Here is a 14,128-nt window from a genome sequence, read left to right as displayed (position 1 = left end):
TCCTGTTATGGTGAGGTGGGGCTTGCCACTGGCTTGCTGGGATATCTCCCATCCTGTACTGCTCCCCCTTCCCCAAAACAAGAGCGGCTTTCCCATTAATCCCTTACACTTCCTAGGCTACAAGACTGCTGCATCCAATCTTTTTGCTGTCTCAGCTTTTCCAAGTGTTTTTTTTTCCTGGGGTAATATTTTCTGGGTTTTCAGAGGTCAATAAGGGAGGGATAGAGCAACTTACTTTTTACTCCACCATCTTGACTCCCAGAAGTGGAAACTAAGCAGAGCTTTCAAGGAAAAAGAGGTGATAGTACTTTTGTATTCCTCCTTGATCAGATAAAATATGGAATATTTTGTTAATTTCTGGATAAAAACTTTTACTTAAGGCATTGATTAGCTAGATGATGTTTAGAAGAACAAAACTAGAATAGTTCAAAGTTTTTAGTCCATGCTTTTTGGAGATTGACTCAATGAACTAGGTATGGTTAACTCAGAAAAAAGAAGAGTCTGGAAATATAATAGCTGCCAAGTATCTGAAGGGTCATCATATGGATGACATTTTAAACTCTGTCTCATTGACATTTATTCTTGTAAGAAGTTTGATGTAATGGTTATTCTTTGAGTGTGGGTTGGAGAAGATGACTACGGGGAACTCTTACAACTCTGAAATTCTAAAATTCTGTGGGGTCTTGCTAGATTAACCATATTCCCTTTTTCATCATGAATACTACATTTCTACATTAAGGGATACACACACACACACAGAGTTTGTGTGTGTGTTCATGTCTGTGTGTATGTGTGATGGGGGAGAGGGAGAGAGAGAAACAGAGGGAGAGGGAGAGAGAGAAAGAAATAAAAGACAGAGAGATACAAAGACAGAGACAGAGAGAGAGAGTTTGTGTATGTGTATGTATAATTTTACTGTAGATATAATTTATCTGTGTTTTAGCAAATCTTTTCATGTGATTCTTATGGAGAATATGGAGAATTGAGAGGTAAACAATAGCACAATCATGGGGATTTAGAACTGTCTTAATTTATGACATAACATCATTTTTATATGTCCCTAATGAAGTGCCATTGTAATCCATTCTTGGAACTTTATTGTCAAGGGTTTATTTTGTTGTTGTTGTTGTTGTTGTTGTTGTTGTTGTTGTTGTTGTTGTTGTTGTTGTTGTTGTTTTAACCAATGACTTGGGTAAATACATAAATGAAACCCATCACATTTTCAGATGACATGAAGCTGGCAGGTTGTATTAACATACTTAATAACAAAGTAAGTAATAACAAGTTCAATGGGGGCCAGAATCTTGAGCTTAAAATAATTAGATGACATTTAAAAGGGATTAAATATAAAGCTTTATACTTGGGTTTAACAAATCAACATCACATGTTGATATATGATGCAAAAGTTTATCTGAAAATTGTTTGGGAATATTATGGTACTGCAGTTTCAAAAATAAACAAGAATGTGACATGACAGAGGAAACAGAAAGTACAATTTTATTCTACATTAAAATAGGCATAATATCCTGGTAACTTTGAAGTATTAATGTTCAATACTAGATTTTACATCTTAGGAAGGACACTAATAAGTTGAAGAAAATGCAAATAAGAAAAAATAAGGTAATGAAGGGTCTTGAGGTCTTGCTATATGAAACATGGCTAAAAGATTTAGGGACATCTAGTCTGAAGATAAAAAAGACTGGAATGGACATGACAGTGGTCTTCAATGATTTGAAAGATTATTGTGTGAGGAAGTGATTAGACATATTATGTTGATCTTAGTGTGCAAAACTAAGGGGAAAAATGGATACAAGTTCAAAAAAGCAAGGTCTGGCTTAGTGAAAGGGAACACTTCCCTTGAAATTAGAACTTTTAAAAAATGGAGTGGATTTCATTTTTGGAAGTCTGTTCTCCCTCTGTGGAAGTTTTAAGGAATAGATGACAACAATTGGAGATATTTTAGAAGGGGTTTTTCATTCAAGTATAAGTAGAACTAGACTTCTCAAGTCCCTTGCAATTCCATGATTCTACATAGCCAAGACCCAGGTATAAATTCACAACATGGCAGTTAGGTGTCATAGTCAATAGAGTGCTGAACTTGGAGTCAAGAAGGCTTGAGCTCAAAATTTACCTTAGATATGTATCACTGGAGTGATCTCAATTAGGTAATTTAATCTCTAAGTTTCCCATTTTCCTCATCTGTAAAACATTGGAGTTGGATTTGCTGATTTGTTAGATAAATTATGGTTCTAAATACATGACACTATCTTATATGGGGGTTGGGGAGCTAAGTAGTGCAGTGGACTCCAGTGCCTGGAGTCAGAAAGACCCGAGTTTAAATCCAGTTTAAATCTAGCTGTTTGACACTGGGCAAGTCACTTAACACTGTTTGCTTCCATTTCCTCATCTCAAATGAGTTGAAAGAGGAAAAGACAAACCACTCCAGTATCTTTACCAAGAAAACCCCAAATGGGGTTACAAAGATTCAAACATGACTGGAATAACTGAACAACAAAACCTCTATAGATGTGCTGATAATTATTTAACAACTGATTATTGGGAAAAAATGTATATATGGTATACTTTTAAGTTTAATTTGCATTATTAACATGCTTCAACACTTTCATAAGCTTAGACAATCAATAAAACAATGAATCAAGTCCTGATTTGTAGAGTTTGGTTATTTCCAAGTTGTAAATAAATACTCAGACTGAAAATTTAATAATTGACTCTGCATACCTGGTACCATTTGGCTCCAACACATCATTCTATGAACACTATAAACAAACAAAGAAAAAAGGTTAGGGAACCATTTGGTGAATGGTTGGCAACCTCAATATTCAAAGGTGTTTTATTTTTTTTTATTGTTTTCAGTGTTGTTTGTCTTAAGGAATGCCACTGCCATTTTTGTTGGAATATGTAAAACATAGGCTATTGGGATGTAACCTCAGTATATCAGTTCAGCAAACGGAAACATTTCATGCAGCACTATTGTAAAACAGTTGTATGGATGAGTGCTGCAACAATGCACAAATCTCAAAGCAAAAACCTTTCTGCCAAAGTAACTGCATCCTAGGAGGCATTGTGATCACTGAATGGAGTGATGATGTCTCTTAGTCACTGCACTTCTCCAAGAACTTTACACATTGACTTCAACCTTTCTGGACAATCAAACCTTGTACTGCAGCTGCCCATTCCATGTAAAAACAAAATACTTTCTTTTTGCTCATTCTTTTGCCTGTAAATTAAAGGACAGTGAAAGAATTAATTTTGTTTTTTCTTGTTTGAGGAAAAGAACAGTAGATTTAGAAGGTGTTGTAGAACACAATCTACATCCTTCTCAACAATCATACCAAAAACATAGGGAAATCAGCACAGACTACATATTAATTTTGGTAATCATTTGATGCCAACTTGCTGCTTTTTTCAATTCAGAAGACCTTATTTTAAAACAAATGGCATATGTATTTGATAGTACTAAACACTGGGAGAAATGCAAATACAGATTAAAAAATGGTCACTGCCTTCATGTACCTTTTAGTTGAATAATATCTTTATCATGTGACTTTTATCTAACAAAAATGTCATGTCCTCTTTCTCATTATACACATTTTTTTCTTACTCAGTGTTAAATCCAGGCTTCCAACCAAGATCTAGATTTAATATATTAAAAGAAATGTGGATACTACTCTGCACAGCTACACAGTTTCCTTATTGTTTTTACAATCATCATCAAAATAGATATTTATTGGGTTAGGGAATCATTTATTTAGAGATATGTGCCACTTTAGAGATCAACAGATGTGTCTCATTTTATAAATGGAGGAACAAAGGCCCAAAACATTGAACAAACTTGCTCAAGGTCACAAAAGTAGTAAATAAGAGACCCAGGATTCAAACCCATGTTCCCCAAATCCAAATTCAGTGCTACTTTGATTACTTATGCTGCTTCTATTTGAATACAAATGACACCAAATTCCCATTTTTTCCTATCTCTACAATTTTGATGCCATTTCCCTAAGTAGTGAGATTTTCTCCCTTGAACCTGAATCCTAATACTCCTATAAACACTATGTTTATATGTTAAAGATTGTATAATGTGAAGTAGTTATTGATACCTTGATCAATATCATGCATTTTTAAATACCTATAAAGTTTTCAGAATGCTAGTTTTTTTTCCCCTATCCCTGCTAACTCTTCAAGTGCTTGAGGCCCTAAGGATGTCATTATCTCTTATTTATCCCCACTCACTATTCCCCCAATCAGGATTAAAATATCTGGTTATTCCAAAGAAGCTTCCATCCACACTCCCAGAGCAACTTTGAAAATGACCAAGGTGATAACACTGCTTTCCATTTTGCATCATGAAAAAATCTAGCTATAATTAGAGGATAAGTGAAAACTTTTTGCACATTGTTAAGACTTCAGAAAGCATCCTTTCTTCAAATATATTTCTGATCTCAAAGGTAAAGGACTTTAACCAAGCAGAGGAAATGCACACAGTGATTGCAGAGAGCAGTTGACTTTAATTTTCCACTCTAATTTTCATGAATATTTAGCAATATTCTTAATACCTTCAACAAGTAGCATGTTGCTGAAAAAAATACTGTTTTATTCTTAGACTTCACATCCTCAACAGTGTAAAAATAGCCATTTGAGATAAGCACAGTATTTAGTATTAATGAACTGGCACAAAAGACTGGAAGGAGCAGCAGTTCCATTAGCATTGATTTCTCACTTGTCAGGGCTCATGATGGATTTAGTCTAATCCTCTAATCTAAGAGCTAGCATCATCTAGTGGGCAGAACATAAGATAGAATGCAGTGCAGTTTGGTCTAGTCCAAAATACACCACTGACTCCTATTCAGAAATTGTATCACAATTTCTGATTTGTAAGTGATATTGGATGATAATACATGATATATAGTTATATTATGGATGTTGAGATATTCCTTTGATTGAAGGTTTGGAAAATATTTCTATAGTGGGGAAATGCAGGGAAAGTATATTTTCTATATAAAAAGGGGGAAAAGGGAATGTATAGTGTCAAAATTCAGTTCAATTCCATAAGTATTAATTAAGAAAATACTGCATAAAAATCACTATTGAGGATAAAAAGTCATAAAAAAAATAAAAACTGCCCCTGCCCCTCAAGGGGAATATTTACATTCCACTACAGGTGGGGTACACCTTGTACTCAGCTAAATAAATACAATGTAATCTAGGGAAGGAGAGATCATAATATTAATTGATATTCTATAGAATTTTAAGCTTTACAAAAAAGCAATTTATATGTTATCTCTTTTGTTCCTCACAACAACACAAAAAATATGTAAAATGGAGATATTTCACAGATAAGGAAATTGAGGATCAGAGAGCTTAAAAGACTCAGACAAGTTTGTTAGAGAAAAATGAGTTGAGAAGAGAGGCCCAAATACAAATGTGTAACTCTACAGTTATTCCATAACTGGAAATTCTGGCACCTGAGATGAGCTGAGTGGTAATAGTGAAAAGGAGTTCCTGGGACATCCTGAAGTCAGTTCACAGCATCACTAATCACAGAATCAGAGAACCAGAAACTTTTGGAGTTGAAAGGAACTTCACTGGTCATTTAATACAATCTATAACCCAAAAGAATCACTACTCTAACATGCCTGATAAGTGGCCATCCACTCTGCTTAAAAAATTCCAATAAGGAGGAACACACCAACTCCCAAGGTAATCCATTCTACTTTTGGATAGTCTTAGTACTGACCATCACATATTCCCAAGAACTCTGTGTCAGAGGCAGTCATATTAGACAGAAGTAGGGGGAAGTGGATTCTGAGAAAGGGGCATGATGGTTGGGGGGTTTCAGAGGCTATTGGCACACGTCTGAAGTAGGAGGAGGAATAGTATGGTTTTTCACACTTGCGCTTATTAGAGTGGAGTGCAGCAGCAGAAAAGAGCACCTACTTCCTTTGTATGGCTACCTTCTGTACCTCATAGTCTTCTGCCAATCTAGGATACCACCTGGTATGTTCTCTATGAGGAGGAAGCAATCCACCCCTTCCACAACCCATACAACATTTTGGGCAGTGCTAATAGCTAGTTAGTTCTGCTTCACTCTTAGTGAGTGAGAATAGGCCCACTTTATATAATTAAAGTAATCAAATAAAAGACAAAACAGCTATAAAGCCTACTGTGATGCTTCACAATAAAGCAAAAAATAGGGACAGGTAATTCTGAAGAAAAAGATTTATAAAATATTTCAACAATGGGGCCCACTTATATTAATTTAAAAGCATATCAATAAGAAAGATTAGAAAGCCAGTTTATATAGGGAGAGCTTAAGAAAGTTAATTGCCTCTGCTTTTAGTATGGTTTTAGTGGTTTAGAGTTCTGGATTTGGAGTCAAAGGACCTAGATTCAAATTCTGACTCTTAATACACATGTAACCCTGAACAAATCACTTAACCTTTTTGCACCCTGTTCCCCATCTGTAAAATGAAGAGGTAGGACTGGATGATCTCTAAGGATACTTCCATTTCTAAAAGTATTACCTTTTGATGCTAAGATCTGTGTTTGTGTTTATTATTTAAAATATTTATTATTTTTAAAATGTTTTGACAGAGTTATACTCTAGAATATATTAAGAACTGATAATGTAATTGTGCTGGATATTTATTATTCATTTTATTTTTTAATTAACAAATATTTGTTTCTACTTCCCTTGATTTAAGAGAAAAAAACACTTTATAATAAAAAATAAAAATTAAAAATAATCAATAAAATAAATTTCCATATTGTCTATGTGCTATATGTCTCATTTTGCATCTTTTCTCATCCAATAATGTGCCAAAAAACACATTAATGTAATTGAAAAGAGACAGAGTATAGGGGCTAGACTTCAGAGGTAACACTCTTCCCATCTTCTCTAATCTCTGTAGCTTTAAGTATGGACATTTCTATTACTGCTATGCTTATCTCTCAGTCTCATTTGTGAAAGGTCCTCAAACCCCTGCCTTGACATGTTTTTTTTTTTTCCTTTTTGGATATAAGCTATAGGGAGGGTTTCACTAGCACTCAGTCATAACAACTTTTAGCAAGAAGATCCTAAGAGATAATGTAATCCATTGTTTGACACCAGAAAACCAATTCTGTGACCTCCTGGTCCAGGTTTTTTTTTACTGATGGAAGAAAGCCTTCTGATTCTCACCTCATGGCTAAGTAAAGTAAAGTGAAGAAAATATATCCTAAAAGGAAAAAAAAATATTTAACAGATACATGAAACCCTGGTGACACTATTGCTTTCAACATTTTGAATGCTATCATTGACAAAACTATGAACACCATTGACAGAGCTGGAAATTAGACTCAAAATTCAGCGGCTTTCCCCCCACCCCCTACTCTATTTAGCAGCAACATTGTGCTACCCTGACAACTTTAAGGCAGTTAAATGGAAAGAGGATGTTAAAAAAACAGAAAGGTTAGCTTTCTTTCCTTTTGATGTTTGGTTCAGCATATGTATGTGTGTAGAAAAGTGGATGTATTTCTAAACATCAGTACTTGAGAATTAAGAAGAAGAAAACTTTTCATCAAGCAAAATATTGAAAATTATTGATTTTAACAATGAAATTTGGGGATGTAAGGGAAACAAGCATCTTTAAAGCACCTAATATGTGCCAAGTATTGCTCTAAGGGCATTATAAATAATATCTCATTTGATCCCCACAGTAACCCTGGGAGGTTGGTGCTGTTATTTTTCTCATTTTATAATTAAGGAAACTGAGGCAGACATTGGTCACAGAATTGCCCAGAGTTACACTGCTAGTAAGTGCCTGAGGCCAATCTGAACTCAGATCTCCTTGACTCCAGGTCTAGTGCTGTATCCACTGTGCTACCAAACTACTTCAAAGGACCTGTGGTTTCACTGGACTCAGATCAGGAGATCTTAGACAAGAAAACTCCCTCTATCAAAGCAAATTGGTAACTTCTGTGAAACTTATATTCTTAGAGAGTTGCCTAGAACCCTAATAGGTTAAGTGTTTTTCCCAAATTTAAATAGCCAGTGTATGTAAGAGGCAATACTTGAACCCAGGTCTTCCTGGCTTTGGTATCAACTTTTCATCTTATAAGACTTGCTGCCTAATGAAGTTAAAATATTTAATAAAAAGAATGTAGAGCAAAATGAAAGGCCATAAAAACTCATCACTTTTGTAATCAGAGAATTCAAGTGTGTGTGTGCATGTATGTGTGTATGGGGGGAAGTACAGATAAAATTTCCATAAAGAGCAAAGCAAGTATGTACTAAGGTTCACTGAAAATTAATGTAAAGATTTGTCTAAGTTGATTATTTTTGTGAGAAATATGGTATTTGCAAAATAGTAATATATATATAAGTATATAGCATACACTGTGATGAGTCAAATGTTGTTTAAATATACATATATGGCACATAATATTATTATTCTCAATCTTTATATAATTTTTCTCTCTACTGTGTTTAATTTCAGCATCCAATTAAGGGATAAGGAGTGAACTTGCATTTATTCTTATCTTCAGGGAATGATGCTATCAATTTACTAATTAAAAAAAACTGCAAGCTATAAAGAAAAGTTCTAAGTTCTAAAAAAAATCAGTTTTTGCACTCCTATTAAGTAAGAAGTACAGCATCGTGTTTTATTATTTTATTCCAAAATTGAAATTACATCACAATTATAATTCTACATCAAGATTTCCAAGACAAAAAAAATAGCTCCAAGGAGGGAAAAAAAGAAAGAGAGCTAGAAAGTTTCATGAGGATGAGATGCCTGACTCCTTCATCTTGTTATTACATAATTACTTCCTTTATCCTCCAGTTTCTCTTCTTCCCTTTTGATTCTTTAAAAATTAAAATTGTGTGTGCATGTATATTTGAGTGTGTGTAAGAGACAGAGACAGAGAGATACAGAGGGAGACAGACACAAAGAAAGACAGGCAGGCAGGCAGATAAAGAAAGACAGATCAACAGAAGGAGGAAAAGAACATGATACAGTAGATGAATCATGAATCTTTGATTGATAGAGACATGGATTCAATACCTTCCTCTGACAAATACTGGATAAATGGCCAGAGTTAAGTTTATTAACAACTTAGTTCATACAATGTATGCCATACATAAACACTCACAAACATCAAATACATGTGATACCTATATATGTATATGTAAATGTTTGTACTTATGAAGGCAGCAAGGGAGAGAGAGGGGAGAAGAAAAATAGGAAGCAATGAAGGACTGGGAAAGGGAGAGGGAGAGAGAGAGATAGATTCTGTATTCAAAATGAATACAAATATCTTGGAATTTTGTATTGAGCTAAGTCATTCACAGTTTGTCATTGAACAATATTGCTGTTACTGTATACAACACTCTCCTGATTGTATTCACTTCACTATGTTTCAGTTCAAATCTTTCAAGGTTTTTCTAAAATCATACTGCTTGTCATTTCTTATAGCACAATAATATTCCATTATAATCATATGCCACAGCTTGTTTAGCCATTCCCCAATTGATGGACATCTCTTTGATTTCCAATTCTTGGACACCACAGAAAGAGCTACTATAAATATATATATATATATATATATTTGTAAAAATTGGTCCTTTCTCCCCCTTTTTTTGGATATCTGTGGTATATAGACCTAGCAGTGATATTGCTAGATCAAAGGATATGTACAGTTTAATAGTTCTATGGGCAAAGTTCCAAATTGCTCTTCAGAATGGTTAGATCAGTTCACAACTCTACCAATTAGTGTATTAGTGTACCAGTTGTCCCACTTGTCCTACAACATTTTCCTTTTTGTGTCGTATTAGCCAATCTGATAAGTATAAGGTGGTATCTCAGAGTTGTCTTAATTTACATTTCTCTAATCAATAGTGATTTAGAGTATTTTTTCATGTGACTATAGTAGTTTTGATTTTTTTGTCTGAAAACTTCCTGTTCATATTCTTTGACCATTTACAAATTGGGTAATTACTTGTACTTTTATAAATTTGACTCAGTTCTCTACATACTTAAGAAATGAATCATTTATCAGAGATATTGTTGCAAATTTTCCCCAGTTTTCTGATTTCCTTATAATTTTAGTTGCATTGTTTTTGTTTATGCAAAAACTTTTTAATTTTATATAATCAAAATGATCTATTTTCCATTTCATAATGCTCTCTATATCCTTTTTGGTCCTAAATTCTTCCCTTATCCATAAATCTGACAGATAAACTATTCCATGATCTCTTAATTTCTTTGTGCTATCACCCTTTATGTGTAAATCTTACACCTATTATGACCTTATGTTGGTATATGGTGTGAGGTGTTGGTCTATATGTATTTTCTGCCATACTGTTTTCTAGTTGTTTTTTTTCTGAAGTTTTTTGTCAAAAATGAATTTTTGTGCCAAAAGCTTGGATAAATGGATTTATCACATACTAGATTACTATGGTCACTTGCTACAATGTAATTTGTATCTAATCTATTCCACTGATCCACCACTCTTTTTTCTTAACCAGTACCAGATTATTTTGCTAATTACCACTTTATAATACAGTTTGAGATCTGGTACAGCTACACCACATTCTTTCACTTTTATTTTTATTGATTCCCTTGATACCCTTGAGCTTTTGTTTTTCATCAAAAATAAATATGAATAAATAGATTAATTTAGGAAGAATTGTCATTTGTATTATATTGGCCCAGACTACCCATAAACAACTAACATTTTTTTCCAATTTTTTATATCTGACTTTATTTGTATGGAAAGTGTTTTATACTTGTGTTCATATAGTTCATGTGGCAGATAGACTCTCAAGTATTTTATATTGTTTATAGTTATTTCAGATGGAATTACGCTTTCTATCTTTTGCTGGGGATTTTGTTGGTAACATATGGAAATGCTGATGACTTGTGTGAGTTTATTTTGTACCCTGCAACTTTGCTGAAGCTGTTAATAATTTCAAGTAGTTTTTTATTTGGTTCTCTAGGATTTCTAAGTATAACATCATATCATCTACAAAGAGTGATAGTTTTGTTTCCTCATTGCCTATCCTTATTCTTTTAATTTTTTTTCTTCTCTTATTGCTATAGCTAACATTTCTAGTACAAGATTAAATAATAGAGGTGATAATGGGCATCCTTGCTTTACCGCAACTGTATCAGGAAGGCTTCCAGGTTATCCCCATTATAGATAATATTTGCAAATGGTTTTAAATAGATATTACTTATAATTTTAATGTAAGTTCCATTTAATCCTATGCTCTCTAGTTTTATTTTGTTTTCTTGGTATTTGGGGTTAAGTGACTTGTTCATTGTCACACAGCTAGTAAGTGTCAAGTGTTTGGTCTGAGGCTGGATTTGAACTCAGGTCCTCCTGACTTTAGAGTCAGTGCTTTATCCACTGCACCACCTAGCTGTCCCTCTCTAGTACTTTTAATAGGAATCGCTGCTGCATTTTGCTTTTTCTGCATCTATTGAGATAATGATATGATTTGTTGGTTTTATATGGCAAATTATGCTAATAGTTTTCATAATATTGAACCAGCCCTGCATTCCTGGTAGAAATCCCTCTTGGTCATAGTGTATGATCCTTGTGATATATTACTGTAATATCTTTGTTAGTATTTAATTTAAAATTATTTGCATCAATATTCATTAGAAAAAGTGGTCTATAATTTTTTCTCTGTTTTGGTTTCTGGTTTAGGTATCAAAACCATATTTATTTCATAAAAGGAATTTGTTAGGACTCCTTCACCTATTTTTCCAAATAGTTTACATAATGTATGTAGCATTGGGATTGATAGTTCTTTAAACATTTGGTAGAATTTGCTTGTGAATCCCCCTGGTTCTGGGGATTTTTTCTTAGGAAATTCATTGATGGATTGTTCAATTTATGTTTCTAATATTAGGTTATTTAAGTATTTTATTTCTTCTTCTGTTAATCTGGGCAGTATATATTTTTGTAGATATACATTCATTTCACTTGGATTGTCAAATGTATTGGCAAAATATCTCTAATAATTATCTTAATTTCTTCTTCATTGGTGTTGAATTCACCCCTTTCATTTTTATATTAATAATTTGGTTTCCTTCTTTCTTTTTTTCAAACCAAATTAACCAATAGTTTATCTATTTTATTGATTTTTTTTCACAAAACTAGCTCCTACTTTTATTTATTAGTTCAATGGATTTCTTATTTTCAATTTTATTTATCTTTCCTTTGAATTTCAGGATCTCTAATTTGGTGTTTAATTGGGAATTTTTAATTTCTTCTTTTAAGATTTTTTTTTAAGTTTTATTCTCATTTCATTAATCTGCTATTTCTCTATTTTGTCTATGTAAACAATTAGAGATATAAATTTTCCCCATTTTGGCTGCATCTCATTAATTTTGGTAAGTTGTCTCATTGTCATTTTCTTTAATGAAGTTGTTGATTGTTTCTGTGATTTGTTCTTTGCCTCACTTATTTTAAGGATTATTTAATTTCTGATTAATTTTTGATCTCTCCCCCTTGTCTACTGTTGAATGCAATTTTTATTACATTTGATATGAAAGGAATACATTAACTTTTCTGCATTTGGTAGTGAGGTTTTTATGTCCTAATACATGATAGATTTTTTTTTTCAGTGCCATGTATTGATGAGGGGGAAAAAAGTATATTCCTTTCTATTCTCATTCAATTTTTTTTTCCAGAAGTCTATCCTATCTAACTTTTCCAGAATTTTATTCATCTCCTTAATATCACTGTTGTTTATTTTTTGGTTAGATTTATCTAGTTCTGAGAGGGGCAAGTTAAGGTCCTCTACTAGCATAATTTTATTATCTATTTCCCATTAAAATGTAACTCATTCAACTTCTTCAAAAGTTTAGATACTATACCATTTGGTGCATATATGTTTAGTACTGATATAACTTCATTGTCTGTGGTACTTTTCAGGAAGATATGGTTTCCTTTCTTATCTCTTTTAATTAGATCTTTTTTTGCTTTTGCTTTAAGATCATGATTGCTAGCCCTGCTTTCTTTGCTTCAGCTGAATGACAGTAAAGTCTGTTCCAGCCCCGTACCTTTACCCTCTGTGTAACTGTGCTTCAAATGTTTTTTTTGTTTGTTTGTTTGCTTGCTTGCTTGTTTTTGTGAGGCAATGGAGTAAAGTGACTTGCCCGGGGTCACACAACAAGTATCAAATGTCTGAGGCCATATTTGAACTCAGGTCTTCCTGAATCCAGGACTGGTGCACTATTCACTTTGTCATCTAGCGGCCCCACAAATGTGTTTTTATTGTAAACAGCATATTGCAGGTTTCTGGTTTTTAATCTATTCTGCTGTCCTCTTCCATTTTATGGGTAAATTCATCCCATTCACATTTATAATTATGATGACTGTGTATTTCCCTTCATCCTATTTTCTGCTTCTTCACCCCCCCATTAGCCCCTACCCTTTCCCTTCTCACATGTGTTTTTTTTTTAATTTCTGATCACCACCTTCTCCAATCTGCTCTCCCTTTTATCAGTCTCTCCTCCTTCTGTTATACCTGGGCCTCTTTGGTTCCTTATATGGTAAGATAGATTTTTGTATCCAGATGAGTGTTTATGTTATCCCCTCTTCAAACTAATTTTGATAAGAGTGAGTTTTGAGCTTTGCCCACCACCATCCTCATCTTCCCTTCCATTATAATAGCTCTTTCATACCTCTTTCCCATGGAATAATTTATCCCATTGAACCTCCCTCCTTCTTTTTCTTCCCGTGCAAATTTCTTTCTCACCTTTTTATTTTGTTTCTGGTTTCTGTTGTTGTTGTTGTTTTGGGGGGTGGGAGTATCATCCCATCAAAGTAACCTTATATTCACTCCTTCTATTCATATACATTCCTTCTAACTGCTATAAAGGAATAAAGATATTAAGAGTTAAAAATATTATCTTGCCATATAGAAATACAGTTTAACTTCATTGAATTCCTTATGTTTTCTCTTTTGTGTTTTTTTTATTTGTTTTTTTATTTTTTTATGTTTCCCTTGAGTCTTGCATTTGGAGGTCATTTTTTTATTCAGTTCTGGTCTTCTAATTAGGAATGCTTGAAAATCCTCTATTTCATTAAATATCAATTTTTCCCTGAAAAATTA

This window comes from Vombatus ursinus, unplaced genomic scaffold (assembly GCF_900497805.2).
Source record: "Vombatus ursinus unplaced genomic scaffold, bare-nosed wombat genome assembly UNPS02014818.1, whole genome shotgun sequence".
Lineage (NCBI taxonomy): Eukaryota > Metazoa > Chordata > Mammalia > Diprotodontia > Vombatidae > Vombatus > Vombatus ursinus.
Note: the sequence above shows the minus strand (reverse complement) of the source record.